Genomic DNA, 27,477 nt, shown 5'->3' with positions numbered 1-27,477 from the left:
GCGCTCCGCTGCCCCCCATCCTGGGCGGCGTGCTGCCGAACTTCCACCGTGGGCTGGGCGGAAGCGGGTGCATCCCCGGCCCCGCTCTTGACTTCGAGGGACCGCACCGGTGACAGGCGGCTTGCGGCCTGCTGTGGGGGTGAGGCGCTCTGCTTGCTCTGGGCGGTCGCCCCCCCCGCTGGCTATGGGTACCGCTGGCCTCATCCTCTACACCAGGGTGCCCCCCTACTCCGAACTCCAGGGCGCTTCGCTCCGCTGCCCCATCCTGGAGGGCGTGCTGTACACCATTGGGACTCTGGTCTCCCTGCTCTGGACGGTGAGTTGCCCCCTTGCCCTGGACCTCGGCCCCACGGCTCTTATATCCCAGGGGCCACGGGTATCTCTTGAGCCCCCTGGCACGAGGTGAATGCACCCCGGGTCCTCTTCATTCCAACTTTTACCGCACTATGAACGTTTCTACCCGGATCCTTGGCCTGAGGTGGTAGATCTCGCCGACCTGATAAATTAATTCTGTGACACTCTGGGGAGTTTACCCCTGCAAAGCTCCTTTCGGCTGCTCATCCTCCCGCACCGGAGTGCGCTGTGGCCACCAACTACCAACGTTCCAAGTGCCACTGCTCCGGGGCCCCGGTTGCCCTTGATGCCCTCCTTCCACTGACCGCTTTACTGCCTCTCACAGTGGCATTCCTCTCCATTGGTTTCTCCCCCCAGCCACCAACCCCCCCTCAAGCCTTTAGGAGGTGATAGCCGGCCGCTTAATTACACAGAGACATCATCAACTGTTTCCCACCGAACCTCCCGACTGGTGGGCCTATCTCCAAAGATGATCTGGGGTCCCTTCATTCGCCTTCAGTGATCTGCACCGAGTACCTCCCGTCTCACTGCCTTGTATTGTGGTGGTCTCCTACACCATATTAACACCTACGACTCCAGCTACTACTGCCTCTACTACTGGTCACTACCACTCGGTCCCTGACCGCCCCTACAGACTTTTCGGCGGGGTGTGCGGGTCCGCCCGGAGTTCACCGGTTCCCTCGCGCTCCGGCGGGGCCCCCCATCGGAGACGCCATACCCCTTCCTTTCTGGTGCTCAGCTTGGGCCTCCCGCTCACACGTCTCCTTGACGATCCTTGCGTCTCCCCTTGTGACCCTACCCTCTCTCCTCTGTACTTAAGTTTTCCCCCCTACCGGCAACATGTCGACACGAACCGGCAAGAAACAATCCTCGATCAATATCTTCACGAAACCCTCGGGGACCCCCGGAGCTGAGGCGTCAACACTGGAATCTTCCCCCTCACCGGTACTGGAACCTTCCGACTCCCAGAAAATGATGGAGTTTATCCGAGAGGGGTTCACCACAATTCACAGTAAACTCGATGACATGAACGGCACGATTTCATCCATCAAAGCACACATGGAGAGGACTGATAGTCGTGTTGCCAAGATCGAGACACGAGTGGGCTCCGCCGAGGACGGTCTGGGTTCCCTCCGTGCGGAGGTCTCCTCGCTATCCGCCCGCATTACGCAGGTGGAGAAGAAGAACGAGGACCTCGAATCCCGCTCGAGGCGCAACAACCTCCGCATTATCGGGGTGCCAGAGGATGATATACATGAACCCATGGAAGATTACGTGGAAGGCATGCTACTCCAACTCCTTGACTCCCCTAAACTTTCCCCGCAGTTCGCGATCGAGAGGGCCCACCGCTCACTTATGGCAAAACCCAAACCTGGAGCACCCCCACGCCCGATCATAGCCAGGGTCTTAAACTTTCGCGACCGCGATGCACTCCTCAGGGCGGCGAGGGCCAAGGGGGACCTTCTTCTAGGTGCAGCCAGGATCCACCTATATCCGGACTTCTCTGTGGCAGTTCAACGTGAGCGAAAAACCTTCCTGGCAGTGAAGAAGAGGCTACGCGACCTCCAGGTTAAATATGCAATGTTATACCCCGCTAAACTGCGTATCGAACACACAAACCGGGTTTACTTCTTCACGCTGCCCGAAGAGGCATCCAGGTTCATTGATGAACACTTTCCCGGCTGAAATGTTCTCGTGACGGTCACTGTTACTGGCTCGCAACAGCTCGCCCTAATTGTTGAACTGGCGCCGTTTAATCCTGCCTTAATTCTTGTCTGAATTTTTGTCACTCCGCTATTACCTGATAAGTCTCCTATGTAATGCCTCATTCACACTTTTGACAAAAATGTTGGTATCACTGCTGTGGTTTCTCACTGTGATTGCTGCCCCCAGATTCACTGACCTACCACAATATGGCCGGGTTGCTGGGCAATCTCCTGCTCAGCCCACCCCCTCCCTGATGGGCTCTAGATGCCCGTCAAATGCTTTTCTCCCCCTGGTTCACCTCTCCTTAGGATTCTCTCTCAGTTCTCGTAGTTGAGCTAATACGCTTCTCGGTCCAGTGGATCGGTTATATATACACTTTCACTCCTGTTCTCTTGTTTCACCACCTGATGTCCATTCCCCCCACCGTCACCCATGGGCCCTCCCCTGGGTGGGAACAGGTAATATTAGTGGGCATTATGTTTATCCTAAAATTGCCTTATGGTTCGGAGCATCGCCGCCAGGCCGGTACACAGGCCCCCCAGGCGTTGATGCCATCGTGTTTGTTCTGGTTGTTTGGGTGTGGGTTATTCATCCCTTCGTTTGGGGGAGGGATGTGGGAGGGGGAGGGGGGATTGGGGTTAAATGTTAAAAGCAGCTTGGTATTCGCAGAAAAGGCAGAGCCCGAGGCATCACGGCCCCGTCGGCGTTTTAAATTGATCCGCATTGAGCACCGTCCATGGGGAGAACATTTCCACCCACCCGTATTTCTCTATGACTATCCCTGGAGGGTCGAGTGAGGAAACCCTGACATTTATGAGCTGGAACATACGGGGATTGAGTAATTATAAGAAAATGAGGTTACTACAACTTCAAGCCGAGCGACATGGGACTAAAATCCTTTTCCTTCAGGAGACACATGCATGCACAGAATACTGCGAAAAATTTGCTAAAACATGGGGTCCCCAAATGTACTTTACCATCTATTCTACCCAGAGCCGCGGGGTCATGACCCTTATTCACAGAAGTCTCAGATACAACCCCATCGCCACGATTATCGACCCCCTGGGCAGATACGTTCTACTCCATGGTATCCTACAGAATAAGGAAGTAGTCCTGTTGAATATATACGGTCCCAACATTGATGATCCCGGATTCTATTCTGATATTATAACTCTCTTAGATGGCTTCCCTCTGATACCGATTCTCTGGGGAGGCGATTTCAACACAATATTCGACGTGGATCTGGACAGATCTGGTTCCAGACCCCGTCAACTCTCCAGAGCGGCTTACACTACACTCTCCTCTTTACCCCGCTTGTCCTTATTTGACGCATGGAGGCTTCTCTACCCTGATTCCCGCTCCTATTCCTTCTACTCTACGGTTCACGATTCCTTCTCTCGGATTGACAGATGGCTGGTCTCTGATGGGCTAATAAGGAGTGTATCTGGCATGACAATCCTCCCCAGGACCCTATCCGATCACTCCCCTGTAACCGTTACACTATGCTGGGGCCCGGATCGGGATCGATCCAGATACTGGAAATTGAAGCCGCACTCTCTACTCGATTCGGTTTTTAGCTCTGAGATGGAGTCGGCGATCAAGGAGTTTTTCGAGATCAACACCAACTCCGTGTCCTCGCAAGCCACCCTCTGGGAATCCTTTAAGGTCTATATCAGAGGCATTGCCCTCTCCAAGGAAAATGGTATCCTCAAAACTATTCGCAGGGAGATCGCCGAGAGTGAGGCCACGTTATCTTCACTGGAAGCTCAGTATTCCCTAGATCCAACCCCTGTAACCCTCGCGTTAATCGGCACTGAATTGGACACCTTCCGCACTCTCGCGGACCGCGAGCTGAGGTTTCTTGATAATCCCGGGCGGGCAAGGAGGTATGGGGAGGGCGATCGCCCTGGCCGTCTCCTAGCTAGACTCCTCCGCCATGAGTTTGGCTCCCCACCCATTCCCGGAATTCAGAGACCCGATGGATCCATGGCCACCTCCCCTGGAGATATCAATGCGGAATTCCTTTCCTTCTACCAATCCCTATATGCACACTCTGACAATGCCACCGATGCAGAGATCGATGCTTATCTTAATGGACTCCCACTCTCGGTCCTCTCTCCCGACACCATCGGATCCCTCGAGAATCCATTCACCCCTGAGGAGTTCTCGGATGCTATTGACTCTCTATCCTCGGGTAAGGCCCCAGGTTCAGATGGTATCCCTGTCGAGTTTTATAAACATTTCAAATCACTCCTGCTCCCCCGCCTGGTGGCTCTCTGGGAGGAATCGTTGGAGGCGGGCCAGTTCCCCCCTTCACTCCGCGAAGCCACCATAACAGTCCTACTAAAACCTAACAAATCCCCCACTCAATTCGGCTCTTACCGCCCGCTCTCACTGATCAACTGTGACGTTAAAATTTTCGCAAAATTACTCGCTCTACGACTGGTCCCTTACATGCCACATATCATCCACCCTAACCAAGCGGGGTTCATCCCGGGCCGCTCCACCTCCTTAAATCTGAGACGTCTTTTCAATATTATAAGTAGAGTGAACCCTGGCGTACACGTGGTGGCCGCGACCCTAGACATGCAAAAAGCTTTTGATTCCGTCTCGTGGAATTACCTTTGGCGGGTACTCGATAAATGCAATTTTGGTCCCACCTTTGTATCCTGGGTCAGGCTACTTTACTCCAACCCCGTCGCCAGAGTTCGCACTGAGGACCGCTGCTCCCCCCTATTCCAAATAGCTAGGGGCATCAGACAAGGCTGTCCCTTCTCGCCCTTAATCTCCGCTGTGGCAATGGAGCCGTTTGCAGACATGCTTCGCCAGAACCATGCGCATAGGGGTCTACGTACTGCCGGTTCCTCAGATATAGTCTCCCTATATGCTGATGATGCTCTTCTCTATATCCGCTCCCCCGAAACTAATCTAGCCCCAATACTTGCAGACGTTGCTCTCTTCGGACGGATCTCTGGTCTTACAGTGAACTGCTCTAAATCAACCCTCTTTCCGCTCACACCCAGCACGCTCCCCCCCCCCGATACCATGGGATTCGCATGGGCCCAATCTAGATTCACTTACCTGGGCGTAGTGGTGTCACGTCAAACTGAACGGGTCTTGGAAGATAATTTCCAGTCATACCTCACAAACCTTATGATAAAAATACAGGGCTGGAACAGACTTCCGATCTCACTTGCAGGCAGGATAGGGGTACTGAAGATGGTGGTACTTCCCCAGCTCCTGTACAGATTTGCCAACATTCCGCTGTGGCCGGGAGTTGAATTCTTTCAGTCATTGACACGCTCCCTTAATTCCTTCCTCTGGCACTCCGGTGCGGTCCGCCTTAAGCTTAAAACCCTTTCTGCCCCAATGGAAGCTGGTGGCTTTGGGGCACCAGACTTCCTCAAGTACTGGCTGGCGGCTCAACTCCAACATACTGCACACTGGTTCAACATATCAGACCCCCCACCCCACGTTAGACTGGAAAGGCTGTCAGTCAGCGATCGCGACATCCGATCTCTGGTGTTCATGCCAATCCCGGCGGTATCAGACTCACTGGACCCAGCGACATGCACATCCTTGGCCATGTCCAAATCTTGGCAAATATTGGGCATCACCCATCCCTTTCACGGTAACTTTCCAATTTGGAATTTCCTCCCTGGGGTTCCACGAGTCCCTCCCTCCGTGGTTCGCACATGGGCCGAGACGGGTTATGAATTGCTGCGCGATATATTCGAACAAGGTAATTTTATAGAATGGCCTGACCTCCCGGCCCCCCTTAGACGGAAACCTTCCGTCTGGCTTCAGCATTCCTCCCTACGTAGAGTACTCAAACACAAGTACACATGCTTCCCAACACTGCCACCTGATGAACCTGCAATCACCGAACTGTCCTCACCTGACCCAATGAGGGGCAAAATCTCCAGACTATACACCTTACTCCAAACTAGGACACCCCCTACATTCTCCAAACTACGGCGCTCCTGGGAGACAGATCTCGGCCTCGAGATAACCGATGAATGTTGGTCCCACATGTGTGCACGGATCCATGGGGTGTCCTTCAACTCCCGGTTCAAATTGATCCAATTTAAGGTGATCCACAGGTATCACTACACCCCGACCAGGCTACATCGCATCTCTAGCGACTCCTCCCCTAGGTGCCTTAGATGCAGCTATGAGGATGCCGATTACATCCACATGATCTGGTCATGTCCTCGACTCACCCAATTCTGGACCTCAGTGTGCTACATCGACCATCCTCGAATCCCCCTTCCTTCCATCTCCGATGAAATGCCTATTTCATGATTTCCCTGAACTCCACCGCGACTCCAGGAAACTGGCTGGTCTCTGTATGCTTCTAGCGGTGCGTACAATTCTACTTTGCTGGTTACGGCCTACCCCCCCCCACCCACGCGCAGTGGCTCAGAGCAGTTACGTGGGCCTCCGACACTGAAGAATCCTGGGCGATTCAACAACCCGCCTGCTCCAGGCCTAGAGATATATGGCAGAAGTTCCGCTCGTTCATGTCCTCCACTGACACCGACTCAGTTCCCGTATCCCCAGCTCCCTCTCCTAACCCAACCTCAGGTGGCCCCTGAGCTGTCTTTCGTTTACTTTCGGTTCGACCTTCTATGGGCCCTCCAGGTGCATATGTTGATACCCTTTCCTTTATGTATCCCGTTGATATGTATTGTATGTAATGTGCCGATTGCCCTGTTTTGCTTCTGAAGGCGCTATTGTTATTCACCTGTATCTGTGTTATCAAGCTGAATGAATAAACAAAAGTTTAAAAAAAAAAAAGAACACACTAACAACCCTCCCCTGAATTGAGATACACAGCGAATGCAGATTTTGAGTGAAAAGAGCATGCTGGGTTTTGAAGATCAGGGGTATGCATGTTAATAGTCTTGTAGAAAAATCAAACAAGTTCAGGAATACGTAATTAGGCATATAATTAAGTGTTAAATGTCACTATGGCACATAGAACAAGGCCAGAGGTCTAGAACCACCGGTTTATACATTTGTATCTAATTTCCAGATCTCAACAGTATCGAGCAGGATTCCTGGGCTTCTTCTGGTGTGTCAAGCCTGGTAGTGCATTGAAAACAGTGGTGCAGTTTGACAAACGGCAATTGGTTCAGGCTCAAAGAAGTTTGGACAGGCAGGTTATGTCAAGTCAGCATGGCTCAAAGGCTCGACAGTGTCTTGATGCAAGGAAAGCAGAGATTTTGGTTAATCAGAGAGCTGGCTCTACTGGATCCCACAAAGCAGCATTTTTCGACAAGCAGTAATGGGTTGTGGGTCAAGGAAGCTTAGGATAGGCAGGTGTAGTTCAAGTGAACATAGCTCGAAGGGGTTCAAAGATAAAAAAGCTCAATTGCATCTTGGTAGTGTCTCAAGGGAGTTTAGAGCACTTAATGTGGCTCAAAGAAGTTTGCAGTTGCAGAGCAAACCAACAACAGCTTCTATTAGTCCATGGGACGATATGGGGTGCTACACAAGTTCCCTGAGGTAAAGTGAGACCAGACATGAACCTTGTCAGGGACACTCGAAGGGCTGCCACATCAGCAGGGGGAGTTCTGAGCACCAGTGTCCCGAATTATTCCGGCCTAGTAGGTCACTTCAAACGTTCGCTCCCCTGACGTGGTGACGCACAGGGTTTGCACCTCCTTGGAGGTTTTTGTCTTCATCCAATGGTGGGGAACATTGGACAGACTTAACCTCAACAAGGCTGCAGTGAAATTCTCTTCAAGTTGATACAACATGGTTCCAAAATGTTTCGGGGGATGCAAGAAGATGATTTCCCAACGGCATCTCAAAGATGAATTCCTTAAAGAGGGTATCTCTCCCATTGTGCACTCCTTTTGGCACACCAGATTGGCCCATTCCAAGCATTCTGTAAGTAGACATTATAAGGATTAACGTTTGTTTCAACCTCATGGATTGTCATCTTCCATCTTCCATTATTTGTGTTTCAAAACCATTCACACTGATCCCTGCCTCCAGACTTTCAGGCACTGCATCCTGATATTTGTCAGATGCACAGATTCTCTGAGGATTCTGTATCAGTATGATATATTGTCCAAGGGATCATACTCCTCATTAATCCTCCTCCCACCACTGGAAATAGGTGTACCCTTCTTTGCTCACTCCTCACAATGCATTGCTGTGTCTGTTTCAGAGCACTATTTCCTGGGAAGGCTCTACAATACCGGGCAACATGTCACACGCCTCTGTTACATGTTACCCTGCAAGCTGGGCACTCAGTAGCATTAGCTAGATAATTCTTACTCCGTCACCTGTATCATTGGTGCACCCAATGCTCTAAGATTTCTTCATTTTTTTTGCCTCTGCCACCAACCTTGGCTTGCACTTTGCCTTTGTGTCAATTTTGAGTGTGCCTAACAATCCCTCTTTTCTTGCTTGGCCACACATGCCATTCTGTATTGCACCTTTTTGTCAATCGACACCATTTTGTCTAGTAATGAAATGTCCTTTACCCACCGTCCACCATAATCCTCCCTAAGACACACCTCACCCCAAAATGATCAAAATGATCCCTAAGGTGTTCAGCTGCACCTTCTTCTAAGTTGCATGCAAGGGCCACAAATAATCGTCTACCTTCTCCAGCTCTTTTTTTTGTTCTGGTCTCAAATTAAAAGCATTCCAGAATGGTGCTGTTTTTTTGGCAAAGGTGATGTCCAATGTTTTGTAGAGTGGGCCAGTAAAATTAACAGAGTAAAAGCAGGAATTACCAAAACAAGCTATTATTAGAAACTAAAATAATGAACTCACATAATAAATTCACTTTAACAGTGATTTCCATTGCACAAGGTGTGATGCACTTAGAAGGGCTTGTGTCATTTTCCCTCCAAGGCAAAGGCTCTGCCATATTTAGCCATGTAGATCCTTAATCCCATAAGGGAAGGTCTTTGTTTTTCCAAGCAGAACACTACAAGTTAAAGGAGCGCTGCAGTGTGGAGTCCATCATCCATGTCCTTTATGGTATGTGCCATAAGCTTCAGTGTCCTTTACTCAATTCATTTGCTTTGTGGTCTGCCCTGTATGGTTCTTTATTGACACATGCAGGGCATGTAGGTTGCCACGGTGAGAACAGGAGCACCCATTGCGCCGAGTCTTGTGGGATGATAACACTGCTAGAAGTGATGTGCACACTGTGGGATGTTTTTATCCATGCATCCGAGCCCTACCTCAAAAACTTTGCAGTACTGACATGGAAAACATCATGATGGACAGAGCTTCCCAGAAAATGCACAGGGAAATGCATGAAGAATAGGCTGCCACCCATTTTTGCCGATGTTATGGGCACAGAAGGGCACTGCCTAAAACCACCATTGGACTACCCACACAGTAGCCTGAAACCATTGGGAATGGCAATGCTGATTGCCAAAAGCAACCTAGAATTGTGGGGAATTCATTTTCTTAAATCCCAAAAATGGGTGCAGTACCAGTACTCACCACTATCAGAAAGCCGGCGTTTTAAAACAACACCAGATTTTTTTTTTGTGTAAAACTGAATAAATGAACCCAAAGCAGGCCAAAGAAAGACTTACTGAGAGGTGGATACAATCTAAAGTTATATTTTGAAGTGACTTGAAGGTTTATAACAAGACTGGCTGAGCTGTGGATTTCAGCAGTTTAAGTAAATTTGGACTGAAAGACACTAAAAATCTAAATGTTTAAAAGAAATGAGTGACCTACTTTTGAGTGTCACATAGGTTGCAATTGTTTAAATGTCATAGTTTGAAACTTAGAATCAGCATTCTAGCTGCATATGTAAAAATGGTTAGTTTTATTTGAATGCAGAAAACTGGGTAACTAAAAGTGACATTAGCTGGGGCCTGGCTTAAGGAACTGAATTCTGCCCATCAGCTACCCCTGACAGGAGTTGAGACTTGCACAACTGCTGTGTTCCCAGGCCTAGCTGCCTTTTGCTGTTCCCACCAAAAGGAATATGACACTTCTCTGATTGAATTACCAAGGGACTGCTAGAGACTAAACATAGGACCCAGGCAGAGGGTTTATTGAAGTGGCCATAAATGGCTTCCTCTTGAACAATGGGCCTTCCAAGGCCCAGGCAGATGGTTTATTGGGGGACCGTAAAACAGCTTCCTCTTGGCAGAAGCTGGGAGGGGCAGGGCCTCTGAGCCTGGCAGAAACTGGACAAACTGGTTTCTACACCATGTGACTTGGGAAACCACACCCCTGTAGCCAGAATATGGTTTTAGAAAAAGATGAATAACTCATAGTACTGACCTGTCATAATTATTTAAATGATACCATAATTCTTGTGATTTTTCTGCCCACATTTTAAGAGGTTTTTAGAACCGGTGGTATGATCTGGGGGCAAATTAGCAGTTAAGAGGGTATTACTTAAAATGTATGCATGTTAAAAATCTGACACTTCATCAAGTAATGTCCATACTCCTTGCGCACATGTGTATAAATTTGGGGTAATGTCCGATATTACGAAACCAGTTAAAAAGTGCAAATGTTGCCATTTCTGAATGCAAGCTCCCTGGAAGAGCAGATTTGGACAGGGTATACCTCCTGTGATATGTGATGGGTGCATGTAATTTTAAACAAATGTGTACCTGTGCAAATATGTCTTTTGGGTCAAAATATAGATTGTGTGCAATTTGACAGGGGTGGGTTCTCTGTACCATAAACAGACCTCATCATGATGACACTTCATTTCATTCCCCCAATCAAGGGGAAGAGGATGAAGTGGCCAATGACGAGTGGAGAGGGGTAGGGCCTAGGAAGCTAGCCTCTCCACCCATTTTCAAAACACATAAAAGCAGACAGTCAGGACAGATAGAGACAGTCAATTCCATCTGCTGCGGGACGCTCTGCCGGGAAAATCCATACTTTACCTCCATCAACCTCCAGAGAGCCAACATAGAGACTTCAATCTATCCACCTTCAGAGACCAAGACTTTACTTCAGAATTTGTAGCAGAGAGGTCAACTACAAGCTAAATCCCTCTTTAGCAGGCCTCAAATCATTGCCACTATTCACAGCCAGGCGAGTTGTTTGAATTCTTTGCAAGAACTCTTGCCATTTGCCAGAGAGCAGTGTTGTATCCAGAGAGAGACCAGCTGAACCGGAGACCGCTGTATCCGGACCCACAGACCTGATCAGAACCAGAGACCCAGACCAGCAGAGTAGAGCTGACCCAGACGCTGTGCGCAGAGACCGTCCGTGGCGAGTGAAGAAAACCTGACCAGATCCGTGGCGAGGCCCATTTATTTCAAAAATATATTGTGAGTACCTAGCAGAATTGTGCAGAACCAATCTCTTAGTTAAAATAATATAATTCAATCTATTTTAATCTAACCAGAACTGCCTCCTAACTGTCACCTGTCATTTTGCAAAACTGTCACCTGTCATTTGCAAAGCTGTAACCTGTCACTTTGAACTTTTAACATTTCAAATCCGAAAAACTACCTTTATTTAATCTTTCATAACTCCGTAACCGTTTGGGCTAGGAACTTGGTTTAACTTTCCACTGAAAGCTGGGAATCTTGGCTTTTCAACGAACCTAGATCCGCATTCCTGTTCTCTATACTTTTGCCGCAATCGCGAAAAACGCACTCGCGAATTTTACCGCGATTTGCAAATTTCTCCACGTGTGAAAACAGCAGCTTCCTTGCTTTCCTTGCTAAAAATTCGTTTGCCTCTTAAGAACCATCCCTGAATCATTGCTAGAGTAAGCCTGAACTTATTTCAACCAACTAATCCTCAACCTGAACCTCCAGAGGGAATTAAAATCATTTTAGCACATTTTCCAATATATTGCTATCACATATAAAAGCATTTTGGGCCTGTGTTTCAAACTTCTGTAGTCTAAGCTTGCTGTGGTGAACTGAATTACATTTGATTGCATTTCTGAGAACTGTGTGCTTTTCTTCCATTTCCTTGCATTGCATAAAGGGGGGGAGTGGATTGCCAGAGAAAAGTGATTACAGTGTTTTGGTGAAATCATATTGAGTATTTTCTGTACTGCCCTTCATTCAACATTGCATCCATCTGAACTTATATAAAGCATTCTCTACCACATTATTCTTCTGTTCCTATTCACAAGTGTGCCAGTGCCAGACTATCCATTATTGATTACTGCTCAGATTAAGTGTGATATTCAATTATTAATTTATTATAAAGTGTGATATATATATATATTGTTTAAATTATCAAATAAACCGTTTAAACTTGCAAAACAGAACTACTTCGTGGCTCAGTGGGGTCAGGGGGATTCCAAGAGAGGGGTGTTATATAGGGGTAGTCATCCAGAACGCATGAACTGGACGTAAAGATATATCAATAAGGGTTTCCATTCAGTATCCCAGACTAGGCATTGACTTAGCTGTAGTGTTGAATTGAATCCTCTTACAACACACATCCCTCACTTCCCCCTGCTTGTCCTGTCCAAAAGGCAGATTTGATTGGTGCTGTGCAGCCGAAATGGGAACACAGAAAAATGTTCTAGGTGGTACACCCTGGAAGGCATGGTCAAGGAGCAGCTTCAGTACTGCAGAAGTGGCAGACGGAAAGAGGTTCCCTCGACACCACTAGTGTGTTCTTTCATCATCAAATCACAACAAGAGACACAGGAAGTAGCAGGATATCCTTTAATGAAGGTGCAAGTAGGCTTTACGAGAGCTTTACAAAAGCGCTCCACCCCAACCAGGTCCGACTGCCTGGTCAACTTCTACACATGGATCTCTAATACATTCTACAGCTTCTTCATTCTGGGAGTCATCAGAGCCCATGGCCAATCCACTACAAGTTTCCTTTTATATAAAGTATTCTCTTGAATGAGGTTTTAATTATGTATTAATATAAATGCTTTTGTCATAAATTGCATTAAATACCTATCATTTGAACAGCTAAAACCACATTGACTTGCAGCCACAACTGGAGCATTCCTATTGACTTTCACAGAAGATGCATTTCACAAATATACATTCAATACTATTGGCTTTGAGCATTTATCGTTTCAAGCCCACTTGAAAATGTACAAACCATTTATTGAACCATTTCAATTGCTTGATTGGGTGAAACATGGGTTTACTGCAAGCCACAAACGATTGGTGCATTTAAAAATGAATGTTTTTGATGGGTAAAGCACATTATATATATAGTCTGCCCTAAGGGCCTCATTTCTAACTTATTCTGTTTTTAAATTGCTTTTCAAAGCAAATTCTATTTCTGTCATGCCATAATGTGCATATAGCCATCTTATCAGCTTTGTTCTAGAACAATACCCACGTTGCATGCAAAAGTTCGAAACAAAATAATTGATACTTGTTGAAACACAGATTTATTTTGAACACACTTGAATGCATATCACGATAAGTTATTTTTGTACAGATACAAATGTCAAACTACTTATGTGAACAAAAAAGGCAGATGCCTAAGCTAATATACCAACCAAATGAGAACAAACTGATAACCGAAAAATTTCTTGGATGAGCACTGACATTTTCTACAAAGTGGCAATGGTCCTCCTTGTTCGAAACATGCCTGTTTATTTCAAATGTAAACAAACAGATGGCCAGTTCTACTGCTTCTGCTAATTAAATAAATGCCATCATTATCTGTTGGTGTTGGACTGATTAACAGGGAGACGCGAGGTACTAATTTTGTAAAAAAAAAAACACTGTTTTAGAAGGTTGTGGTAGGCTTCAACATGTCACTGTAGGCTACGCACTGTGAATCCAAAGGGGGCAAGAACCTGGAGGGCAACTGCTGACCCAGGAGATTTTGACCTGTCTGGATAAAGAAGCAAGTAGAAACTGTAATGCCTGGGCCAAGACTGTAACTCTAGCCTAAGCCTAAAATTAACACTGCCAATTATTCCAAATTCCATTTTTTGAATTTGTTTATATTTTGGGGGCTGAAATAAGCCATTTCAACCAATTTTCCAAATGCGTTTTTATTTTCCATGTGAGTACAATTAATAGACACCATGTTGTATTTTTGTTAGATTAGTCTTTCACCTTTCCCTGTGCCGGTGAAACACTGAGTTTTATTGTGGTATTGAATCTCAGCACAGTGTCCATATATAAAATATATTGCCTCTTGTACTGCTTTGGTCTGCATACGTGATGACAACAAAGGACAGATGAAGGGTGAGAGGAATTCTTGCAGGAGGGTTTAAATTGCTTTACCTGTAACCGTTCTGATTCATGGCATAGATCACTTTACCTTTAAGGTGTATTTTTAGTTAACTGGTCATAAGAGACACATACTTTTTGACAGAGTTTTAAATCCTTTCCACCTAATGGGTTGTCCAACAGTTGGACTCTACCTCCTCACCTGTCCCCCCATGCTTGCAACTCCACAGCATCACAATGTTGCCACATACTCCTGCTTTTAAGTGTTGCAATTTATCTTTTATTAATTCCCAATTTAATGGTCCTGATATATCATCCTTGGAAAGACAAAGGGATTAATGGACCTTACTGAGCTTTAAACATGGGAAATGCAGCCACACCCATGTCACATGCGAGCTATTACCTCATTACTTATCCACACTGACAATATGCAGTGTACAGTCATCAGACGTAAAGTGCGGTCTCGCAAGTCCAATAGCCTCCTGCGAGGGGTCAGAAATGTGAGGCGGACAACTTTGTGAACATTTTTCAAAAGATGCCATTTTATTAACTCAAAAGGTTGGATAAATGCCTCACTATCCCAAGCCTGATGGGGATTTCCCTGGATAAAATAAACTAAGGGAAATTCTCTAACAAAAGGTTTCTATCCCTCACGCTTGCACATACAACAACTCAACAAGGTAATATATGGCAAATCAAATATAACAAGCATAGCAGTTAGATTCACAATTTGATAACTGCCTCTCCTTAGAATCTGGGTGAATTCCCCTTCCCTACATTCAGGCATGATTATATTCAACAGTTGCAAAAGGATAAGAACATTCTGCCTCATACCAAAGTTCCAATTCAGTTCTTTTGGTTCCAACTTGAAAATAAAAGTTCAATACAGTTCTGTTTGTTTCAACATGAAGTCACTCAACAGTTCAAAAAGGGTTTCCTCTTTCCACTTGAGACAAAAGTAATTCCTTTTCATAAACTAAGAATACCTCCTTAGTACATTCGGAACAATAAAATTGTCTTTGTTAGAATAATTCTGCAACAGTTCACAAAACACTTGTTTTAACAACTTCTTCAGTAATATTATTTTGTCAGGATCATTCTGTAACAGTTAAATAAACACCTTTGTGGTTTTGCACCTTCTTCTTTGACTTCTAACCACACCACAACACTCCAATGACTTACACCTGTCCACTCACCTACCAGGCCTAATACTACAAAGTTATCTGCTCTGGTGTAATCGTCTGCCAAAACAGAATAAAATACTGCAAAGTCCTCTGGCCTGGTGTACCCTCCTGCCAGATTAAACTACTAACTACAAGTACTTCTGTGGTAAAGGTTAGCTTCTAACAAGTTAGCAATGTCTCTTGCTCCGCAACATCAAGTTCATGTTTTCTTCTAAGAAAACAAGAAACACACTCGTGCTGTTTCGTACACACTTGTGATTGCCCCATGCAATACAGATTAGGCTCCACTCCTCCTGAATACCTTCTATCAGAAGGGCAGCCCTCCTGCCAATCTTGTTTTCCCTCTTCCACATTAACCAACTGCTGACAAAGGTTCTTTACCACTCGTACACTTCTTTGGCTTTGGCAATGAGGTTTTAAGCATGGTCATTGTATGACCTTCTGTGTATATGGCAATATATTTTACAAACACTGGGATACTTAATGGCCCTGTCTTGGCTTTGGCAATGCTTGTTCTTTTCAATTTGTTGTGTTACAATTCTCATTTGGCTTTGGTAATAGTTGTTTGTTCAAATTATTTCCCTCTCTTGTTGCTAGCCTTTAACCTGACCCATATGCATACAATAACCAGTTGCTCAGCCGGTTGCCCATTCTCACACCTTGTTTTCCTTTCCCCTGTTCACTTCTGAGGACATTTTAGGGGCCACTAGGCGACTCAAATCAGCCTCTCCACTAGATCCCATTCCTTTAGGCATCCTTAAGGACATCATGCCTGATGCTGCCCCTTGGATGGCTGAGGTCACGAACTCATCTTGCACGATGGGCTCTATTCTTGCAGAGTTGACGCAAGCCCTTTTATCCCCTCCTGAAAAAGCCCTATCTGTGCTAATTTCTGTCTCATTTCTCTTCTGCCTTTCTTCTTGAAGCTGTTAGTCCCCGATCTCTCCTCTTCTGATCTCCTTTTTAAAAAACACCAACTTTTTTGTATCCCTTTCAGTTGGGATTCAGGCCTGGCCAAGGCTTGGAGAGTGTTCTAGTCTCAGTAATGGAAGATGTCACTGGGTTGGTGGACAAGCGGGGAGTGGGAGCACTGATTCTTTTATAGCTTTCAGCTGCTTTTGACACTGTCAACCACTCTCTCCTGTTGGACCGCCTAACCTTCACTGGATTCTCCATGCTGGTTCTGTCATGGTTTGCCTTCTTCCTAGCTGATAGGGGCCAAATTCTCTGTCTTTCTTCTTTTCACTCTGTCTAGTATCCTCCCCTGCGGGGTTGCCCAGGGCTCTGCCACGTCTCCTACTTTATTTAATATCTATATTTGGCCTCTGGTCTAGCTCATCCTCTCCTGGGGCCTTTGCTGCTAGTCCTATGCTGATGATACTCAGATCATCGTATGGCTCAATCTTGCTCAGCCTGACATAGCGTTTCAGCTTAGGGGTTGTCTGGCGGCCGTGGGATGTTGCATGAGTGACAAATGTCTTAAGCTAAACCGAGATAAAACAGAGGTGCTAGTGGTGGGTCCACCGCCTCATCTTCTCTCTGGACACCCTTGTTCTGGCCCCCTGCTTTAGGTCCCTTCCCTATACCTGTGTCTGTCATCAAAAATATGGGTTTCAAGATTTCACCCTCCCTTTCTACGCAGGCTCAAGTCAGCTCCATCTATCAAGTCGGCCACTTTCATCTAAAAGTCCTCTATAAGGTTCTTCCATTACTCCCTCTACACCTCTGTGCCCCAGTCATTGCCTCTCTTGTCTTGAGTCGCATCGAATAATGCAACTTCCTCTTTCTGATCCAACCTTTGTATCTCACTCGCCAGCTGCAGCTCCTTCAGAATTTGGCAGCTTGTGTTGCTACTGACACTCCCAAGGATTTCCACATCTCTCTGGTGCTCTGTTGCCAACGCTGGTTTACAGGTTCTAAACAGATCATACTGAAGTCCTTATGTATATGTGTCCAACGCGCATTTTATGGCCATGCTGCAGAACACCTGCAATGCACTTTAACCTACTGGGTGCTCTTTATAACCAGGATTGGAGGCTGGTCTTTTTCTATTGCTGCGGCCAAACTTTGCAACTCCCTGCCCCCCCCGCCCCCTTAATCCCCCTTAGGGCTACTGAGAACCACCTCCAGTTTAGGCGTTCCTTAAAGACTTTTCTTTTTTAGCCTCCCTTTTCTTTTTCTTTTTCTGGTTCTGTTTCCCAGTGCCAAGATGCCTTTTGGTGAGCATCCACTATACACATTTATATAACGTAACATCAGTAGTGGAACAATACTAGGATAGAAGGAACTCATCAGCATGGGTTAGATGTGATAAGAAGGTGGCCTGGCCAGCACTAACAATGCCTGCTGAACCAAACAGACCAGAAGCTTGTGGTTGAGTAATGCCAATTCATGATGAAGTTGAACAAATGAACATCTAGAGACAAGGTGAAAGCTGGACCCAGGGACTGTCTAGTTGTGCATGAGAGGCAGTTCCTCAATAAATGAGGGCCTTGTTTGTCTTCTATCCTTGCACACCCAGGGGTCGCCGGGACAGTGGCAGGAGTGCAAAGGGGGAAACAAAAGGGTAGAAGCTGGTACCTCTGGCTGCACCTCAATGTAGTCCCTGACTGAGGGTTCCAAACTTGGGAACTAGATCCCCTACACATAAGACTGTGGATGACTTGCTTAAGTTACAGATAGATGTAACTATACACACCTCTTAAGCATTGCCTACTGCCTTGATTAGCAAAATGGCACCTGTCTACACCTCTCGTTGTTCCTTGGCATTATGTATTTTTGACAAAACTCAAATCATCAGCTATACACGCAAGGCTGACATTACCACAGTTTTGGCCCCTCACACGAATGTTGTTCTATCAATTCTCAATACTATGAGAAGTTCCCTGAAGGTTCGGCAGATAACCCCATCATTCAATGCGGATAGACCAGAAGAATCAACAGAAAACCTGTTCACCTTGTCTGACCCTGCAGATAATAATCTTCCTCATACCCAGACTGATCCTTTCTTCTAGCTTCTCCCTCATTATACCCTCACCTCAAAGCATAACCCCTTGAATAAATAATTACATCAGAGAAATTACTTTAAATAATACTCCCATGCTGCAAATCTATCAGGTACATTTGCTCAAGTTGCCACAGTGTCCATTGTGCATATTTGACCAGGGTGTTGCATATCACGCATATGAATATGTCTTCGCTACGGTCCCGATAGAATTGGATGTTCAAATTACTTTTTTATCTGGAGAATATTTCTGTGTTGGGACCTCAATAGTGACAAATCATTCATTTGTGGGAACCGTGGTTAAAAAATAAGTTTTGGGAAAGCCAACAATCTTAGCTTTAGTTAAGACCTTTGACATAATGGCACTGACTGTCCAGAAAATGGCAACAGTTGGACAATGGCATGATTACCTAGACATTTGATAGTAGTGGCTGGCGAATTTACTTTTAATATCTAGGAATAAGTGAAAACTGTTCTCTTTGCAGTGCTTGTTTCTAACAGGGCTCAGTGTAAGGAGCAGTTGTAGGTCAAGTTGCTGATGGCACACTTGGTTAAAAGATGTTTATCACACCACTAGCACATTTACATCTGCAATGAATCCATTAAATCTCAGAAGACTATTTAGAAATAATACTGGCAGGCCACAGGTTTGATGTTACTGCTTCAAAGAGCTTGTTTAAAGAGACCCCAGGAGGGTGTGTTTTGGGCTGTCAGGGGGTGGTAGTGAGTGTGAATGACCATAGGGTCTAGCATGGCCATGGGCAGTCAATGGCTGGGTAAATAATCAAACAACATACACAAGCTATGTATCCCTCCTCACATGTCATTTACTTTCTAGCTGTCCTCCAATTGAATAGTTTTGCTTTATAGGCGGAGCATAAGCACCAAGTTATAGCCAAAACTAAGGCTGACTGAGTTGGGGAAAGTACATATGTGAGATGCATCTTTTGTAGTGAATAATTACATGTGAACTTGTTGCATCACTCACTGATCATTTCACAGTTCTATACACTTATTTTCTCCATTGTTAGGGATGGATAATGACAACATCTGACACACTGCACCTTTCATGCTATTATCTGCATTAAAGCATGATTATTAGAAGTGATAAAAAAGAAACATTAATATAAATTTCCAAATATAAGATGGAAGGTGACAACAAATTATGACACTAAAAACAAATGGGAGGTAGACTTTATTGGCAGTTTTCAATGCCGTTTGCACTCCTTTCGTCGAATATTTCAAATGGGCTTTGCAATGTCTTTAAGAGAGGGCACTCCTCTGTTTGCCAATGTTTAGATAATGAGAGTTAAGGAGGTAAATCACAGCCATAATTGGGTCTTACTGGCAGATGTTAAGTCGTGATAATTATCTCACAGAACTATTTTAGGAAGCCATTTTGTGAACAGACTAGTTCAACCGTTCATGCAGCCTTTGATGGAAAAGTTCACCTGATCATGGTTAGTTTTGGCTATTAGCTGGCGCACCACCTATAGGCTAAAACTATTGCACTAGACTAGAGATAGGGAGAAATGGCAAATGAGGAGGGACAGAAATCTTGAAGGTGTTGTTTGGGTATGTGCCCACCCTTTGACTGCCCAGGGCCCTGCAAACACCTATGGCCATTCCCAATCAGTTGCTGCCACTCCCTGTCCAAAACACCTCCTCATGTGAACTCTCTCGCCTCGCTTTATTCACACCTTACCATCAAACTTTGCACTCAAAATGACTGCCAGTGTTTTTTCAAAACAGTCTTGTGAGAGTTCATGCATTTAATGGAATTATTTGTTTATTAATATACTTAACAGCCAATATGGCTTTGTATATACAAGGTTAACACACACACATTTATATGAATACATAAAATCATTCGATACATCATTACCTCAGTTCGTGGCTAGATAAATCTATTAATAATAAATATTCTGTGACACATCATCTAAAATCTCAAAACATTTCTGCTAAAAACGAATTAAATGATATATATAGAGTTTACATCATTGCCTTCCATTAATATTCTCCATAGCAAATATACATCTTCACAATTCATCATATTACTATACGATTTCATGTGTTTGTATCTTATAGTATTCAGGCTAACACAATCCAACATTATGTGCTTGGAAGATTCAATTTCCATTTCCCCACATAATCCACATAGTCCTTCAGACCGCGGTATACTGCCTCTAGCACCTTCTATCTCCAGTGGTCTAGTAGCATTGAATTTAAACAACCAATACTGCCTAACTAAGGTACTGCTTGGATAGGCTTACATGTACTTCGGCACCTGCTTACGCTATATCCAATATACCATGAATGGTCCATTGTTCACATTAGATGCTAGCCGTAACATATCTACCTCCTTACTGTGTTCACATGTGTTCCTCTGGACCCATTTCTACTGTGCTGCCTGACTTTCTACTTGAACGCTTTCTTCAAACTCTGACAACCAAATAGTGTGCTTGCCTAATAACTTCCCCAAGGTCCCAAAACGTTCATAATCATCCAGTCTTCTAACGGCAAGGAAGTACTCAACCATAATGGTCCCACTGTCAAGATGCAACAATTTTTCATAACACAGAGTCATTTTATTGTAGGTTTCTGCTGTTGCACTTATGAGATGAAACTCTAATTGTATATACTCTGTTGGTATGGTCTTGGGCATTCTAAACATTAGACACATAATTTTTCCTACTAGTAACTTGTCACCCCACACTTCCACACCATACAACATGCATGGTACAATTTTAGGGCAGTATAAGAGTATAATGGAGTTGTAAACATACTACTGGTGTGACAAAAGTATCTAAACTAGGTCTGCCTTTAGCCACTCGATTTATAAACACTATGTGTGTCCTTCACTGAAGTCCTGTTAAAAAAAAGCGCTGGCAAAGCCAACAGTTTTGGCCTGTGTATAAATATTAGGCATTTTCCATGCACTGCTATTAGATGCCCTGGCACTCAAACCATTGTGCACCTCAATGGCCAGGTAATGCCACAACAGTAGTGCCTGGCAACTGCATTTCGCATACCTACTCAAAAGCCCAAACTGTTAGCATTGCCACTGTTTGTATTAAGCTCTCCCTGTTGTAGAAAGCATCCCCAGGGAATTGTTAAAGTCCTTTATTGTGGTGCATTCCTGCAAAATGTGGGGCTTTAGGCCCTGGTTACCAGAGCCTATCAACCCCCTGTGGAATTTGAACAGTGGGGTCTGGGGGCGTAGAAACGTGCACTTGCACGTTCCCACTGCTCAGGTGTAGAACGACCGCCACTTCCCTGTTCATCAATTTATGCCACTTGCCTTCGTTCCCATGTTCCCTCCCCTTTGCCATGTGGGTGCTTTGAAACACAATGGGGGTAATTCCGAGTTTGGAGGCAGCCATGGTGCTATTAGCACCATGGCTACCTCCAAACCCGGGTCCGGGTTCTCTGAATGGTGATTTACCGGGTCATTCCAACCTTGGAGGACCCGGTAAGTCCCCATTCAGAAAACCATTCCCCATTCCCATTTGAGCCCCCATAGGGATCAGCAGGCATGTTATTTGCTCCCTGGCCCCTTAACGGGTCTCGCTAAGAACGGCTGGTTAGACCAGACGTTCCTGGTGGGACCTGCTAAGGGACCTCGGAATGTGGCGGTAGGGAGTTAACGGCACCGGCATCCTTACCGGTGCCGTTAACCCCCTACCGCCATACTCGGAATGAGGCTCAATGTCTTGGTGCATAAGTGCCTAACAAATGCTAAATAAATAAATAAATAAAATGGGTTGGCTTGGTCAGTCCAGGACTGTGCTGTAGCTATGGCCAGGCTGTTACGGCAGTATAAACCACTTGCTTGGCAAGGGAGAGCTAAGTGCGCAAACTGAGAGCATTATGATCTGACTTTATTCAGAGCAGTGCACAATTCTCACTGTCCATTCACAGAGCACTGAGCTCTCAAGTTTCCCATGGCCATACGTTTTTTTTCCCTTTGGATTCTGGAACTCGTGTTTTTTCTTTCCCATTTGACATTTAGAAAAAGTTTGGGTACCAGGCATCCAAGCAAAAAAAAAAAAACACTGCATGGCTTCAGAAACCTTGAGACCTCTGAATTCAACAGGGCATGAATGGGATTTTGTTGAGACCACTCAGTAAAATGCTGTTGTGCCATTAAAAGTGTAAGAACTCTTCAGCTTTAGGCCATGGTTACCATAGCCTATCTACATCTAGTGGCATTTAAAGAGCAGGGGGAAGGGCGAGGGGGCAAATAGAAACATGGGTCGGCTTTGCCAGTCCAGACCAGAGCTGTTGCTATGGCCAGGCTGTTGGGGCCGTGTCAATCACTTGCTGGGCAAGGAAGAGCTCAAGGTGCAAACTGAGGGCACTATGGTCTGCAATTATCCAGAGCAGTGCACAATGCTCACTGTCTATTCACAGAGCACTCTAGGGATGGAGGGATGGACTGGCCTACAGGGAACTCTGGAGGTTTCCCAGTAGGCCTCTGCATCATGGGCCTTTTTTGTGTAGTTACCTATTTTATTTCCAGACTTTCCTATGGGAAAGGGGTTGGGTTTGCTCAAAATTTGTAATATGGGGCCACTCTCAACGTTATTTCCCAGGGCTTCTTTTGGTTCCCAGTTCACCCGCGGAGCTCTCAAGTTTCCCATGGCCCTGCGTTAGAAGGCCACCCAGTTCTGTTTTTTTTTCTTTGAATTCTGGGACTTGTGTTTTTCCTTTCCCATTTGAAATTTAGAAAAGGTCCAAGTACCAGGATTCCAAGCAGAAACAGCCGTGGATGGCCTTCTCGTGCCTGGCCACGGGGAAATTGAGACCTCTGCGTCCAAGAGGGTAAGAAGGGGCTGTTGCTGAGACCACTCACTAAAAATGTTGTTGTGCCATTAAAAGTGTAAGAGCTCTTCTGAAGAGTAGAGGTAATGGCGAATTAAAAATGTATGTCAGTCCTGTTTGGAAACACTTGTACTACACCAATTAAAGGTTAGCAGCCTTTCTGAGAAGTAACGTTAACATCCCAATAAAAGTGTAACAGGTCAGCTTAGGCCTGATGTCATTTTCCCAATAAAAGGTATGCCGCTTCAAATGGGACATGATTTTTTGAGCCAGTTGAGGAAACAAAGCCCTCCTTAGAAGCGACTGCCCCATTTTGAACAGAAGTACAGCTGCCCAGCTGAGGAACCCTGGCACTGTTGCATTACAAGTTCAGGAGGCTTTCTGAGTCGTGCTGAAGCCTCGTGCAATGTATATCACACTTCCTAAGTAGTGTTGGTGGCTTCTCACACTGGCCACTTGTGCGCTTAACACCCCAGGAGGGAAAAGGGAGTGATTGCCCAGTGTCTCTGCAGTCTTCTGAACATTTAAAATTATAAAAACATGACATGGTCATACTTGATACACATAATCCATTTTACTTAAACAAAAGGTCATAATATTGGATGCACCAATGCATACCTTGCCAGACCTGCATTCCATGCATACAATACCTTCACCCAATAACGGTTTAACTGAAAATGCTGTTTTTATTTTTGGGGGATTTAAGAATGAAATGTCCAGTTGGTGTTTCTTTTCCAGTTACGTCACTCTCTACCATCTGATGAAAAAGTGTACGGGACTGGAAAGCTAGTGCATAGTTCCATCTCTGCATAATGCTTGCAGTTAGTCCAGTAAAAGCAATACAAACCTGCATTTGTTGCCTTTTATACTGCACACGTCACCACCGCACTGCTGAAGAGCTTCCCGCTTTCCCCTTAACGAGAGTGTCACAGGGATCTAGCCATACATGTCTCTTTTATTTGAAAGATAAAACCATTAGTATTAGTTAGTAAACTTAGTATTAGTTTGAGAAAACATATTGTTCTCTGGACGTTGCGCCATTTTGCCCATAATCAGTCTACAAACTCGTAACAAGTATGGCAAGAACACAGCCCTTCAAAGATTATATTAGCATCCACTCTGCTCTTGAGCACAATCCACTGAGTGCGGCAGCACCCGCAGCTCCTCGAGTTCCGCCATTACTGGCTGTGGTGTTGTTTCGCGATTTGCTCACAAATGTTCTCTTTTTGTACTGTTGTGGCCACAATAGTATTTGGTTGGTGCATGGCAAGGTTGGCATATATTTGCCCTTTCTCATCCTGGTTCTCCTGTAAGTTCTTGCGATGTCTTTGGTGCTGCCCCTCTTTCTATTGGTCTTTTAAGAGATAAAGGCTTTAAAATTAAACTCGCAGGTGAGCATTATGTCACTTGGAACTTCACATGTATGGATGAATCTGTAAAGCAATAATGCAGCGTTCTGAGGGCCGTTAACAGGAGGTAAGGGCCTTTGGCCGAAGTAAACAGGCCAAAGTGAAGCCAAGGGTCGTTACCACCTAGTAACACAACCAAGGGGTATTACCACCTGTTAATGGTCTACAAAATGCGGCATTATTGCTATTAGAACATTCAACTCATTGTGGGTACAATGTTCTTGTAAAAACAAGGAATTACAAAGGAGAAGATTTGCAAAGTTGTGACAGAAGACTTATACCAACCTGTTTTGCCCTGCTACTACATACTCTGTAACAGAACTGCCAACATTACAATGTCCTAATTAGGATCTATAATACCAGTCCGAGGGCTATAACAGGTATTGTTGGCCCTGAGGACTGACTTAAAGGCCTGAGCACCGGAAGTGCATTCAGCAAGGTTTACAGTTCTGTAACACTTGTTATGGCCCAAGGACGGGGTCTATAATGCTATTATAACCCTTGCTGTTAATGGGGTTATTGATCACTCTGCTTTTGGAATTTACAATAACCTGCGTATGAAAGGTTAGTTGGTAGTGCTTACATTTGCCTGGAAAGTCATGGGGGATTGTCTGAGGCGACGTATGCATGATCCCTTTAAAAGTTACAAAATCTGCCTGGGAGTTTGAGCAGAGTTGGCTGCAGGTAGGCTTTGCATAGCTGGTAACCTTGCAATGTGGCTTTCAGAACAATCTGTGGGCTATACTGGTTTGTGTAGCAGACAGATTGCCAAATAACACAGCTTTATTGACACTCCAAGGGTTACAATGAACAACACAAATACATCATACAAATTCATTTAGTTAGAAACATTGTTTTCTATGAAGATTATTCCACTTATATCTGCTACTCCAATCCCTTCCAGGCTCCAAATGTCCATGGATTCTAGAAAACACTGCTGGATTTTAGTCGGCACAGGAGAGTGTGGTGACCCTCCACCTGCCCCCCTACTGTCCTCTTGTGCCTCCAACATCTTTTCTCATCTACGGATATCAAGGTTGTGCCAAAAAGGTTTAAGACCCTCTGTGTGACATTTCACTGTTGTCAGTGGTCCAATCCAGGCTGCTGTAACTATGTTTTTTTACCTTCTGATATTATACTCAGAGGTCCTGGCCTTTCCGGAAGTGGAGAGGGGGTCAGGAAGCATGGTGGGTTCCAGTAAAATCCAAGCTGGTTGAACCTATCTCTAAACTAAACTTCTCTGGGTTACTCTCACTTCAGTCCCTTCTTTTGTCTTCCTACTTCAAAAGGACTCCAGTAATCATCACCCTGGTGTGAGATGGGCGTTTTGTATCAGGGCTGTCTTTGAAGCACTGGTAACCAGGGAACCTCCTGGGGAGGGTTCCTGTTTTCTGGAGGAAGATGTTGACTTTACTCAAGAAAATCAAAATGGAAAATTCCTGGGCAGGGTCCCATATGGTTGTTGTGGCCGGGTATACCTATGCCAGACATTTATGTCTGCATCACCTCACCAACCTGACAATAATACAACATCCAAATGCTTGTGTCTTTATAATTGTGTAATCTCAGTTGCAACCATGCCATTACCAGACATGGCTTGTATTTAGATATTAACATGCCACCAGGCTGCTACGGTACATAATTATAAGAATTTTGAAATAGAGGTGCAGACTGTTAAAAGGCCACCTCTGCCTGTTGGAACTTTGTATTCCAGCAGCTGTTCATGAATGCACATCTGACCTTTGAATCTGCCCTGCTGCCACTGCAGGGCAGGTGCTGGCGATGTTAGGAGATGGGCAAAGCTAAGGTACATGGGTGCACTATGCTTTTGGCATGGAGCATTCTATGAAAGGGGGATCTTATTAGCAGGGCCCCTTTCAGAAACTTAATAACCTGAATCACTCTATTGCTTACAATAAAAAAAATGCATGCTCTCTGTAATAGTCAAAGGCACTATTGCATCCTCCACCCCATTCCTGTAAGCACAATGTGTGTGTTTACTCCAGAGAATAACCACTTTGCATATACATAGCACAAACTACACAAAGCAAAAATAAATGTTTTTTTTTTATTTTATCATTCGCTGGTACGATTGAAAAAATAAAATTCCAACCTTTCAGCATCAACAATACAATACATTTTTTAGTATAAACAAAATCAAGATTCAATCTATTAACAAATTAAAAGTTAAAAGTCTTTGTAAAAGAGAAGGAAAACAAAACAAGATGTCACAAAAGATATAATATGATACATTTCATAAAAGAAAGATACTCAAACAAGTAAAACAAATGTAATCTTCTTTCGATCTCTCAAATTAACATTAGTTATCCACTTATCTTCATTACATTATGGGAGTTTAAACTTGGAATAAACATATAACAGTCACCTGGGTCTCTTAATTTTTAAACCATTCAAATAACTGATAATTGCATATCTCAATGATTTCTTTTGTGCATGAAATAATTCTGTCCATAACTGTTCTGCTAGTAAGCAGCCATAACCCTCGAAGTATTGCTTCAGATGTGTTATTCTCAACTGCAATAACTCAGAACATTCAACCATTAGATGGTTCGTGGTTTCTGGCGTCTCATTGCAAAACCGGTAGGTGATTCCCTCTGTTGTGAACAATTTGTATTTACACAGTATTTCTCTAGTTGGCCAGATATTGGGCCTCATTACGACCCAGGCGGTAATCTTCCGTCATTACCGCCATGGCGTAATGAGCGTTTACGCCGTGGGCCGATGGCGTAAAGAGCGCCACATTACGACCCATCGCGCACGAGCATTACGCCATGGCGGTAATGCAATTAACGCCATGGCGGAAAAGGCCCCTACCGGCATCGTAAAGCAAGCAA

Source organism: Ambystoma mexicanum, chromosome 7p (assembly GCF_040938575.1).
Source record: "Ambystoma mexicanum isolate Mex_15411 chromosome 7p, UKY_AmexF1_1, whole genome shotgun sequence".
Classification (NCBI taxonomy): domain Eukaryota; kingdom Metazoa; phylum Chordata; class Amphibia; order Caudata; family Ambystomatidae; genus Ambystoma; species Ambystoma mexicanum.
The sequence above is the reverse complement of the archived record's forward strand: the minus strand, read 5'-3'. Positions refer to the sequence as shown.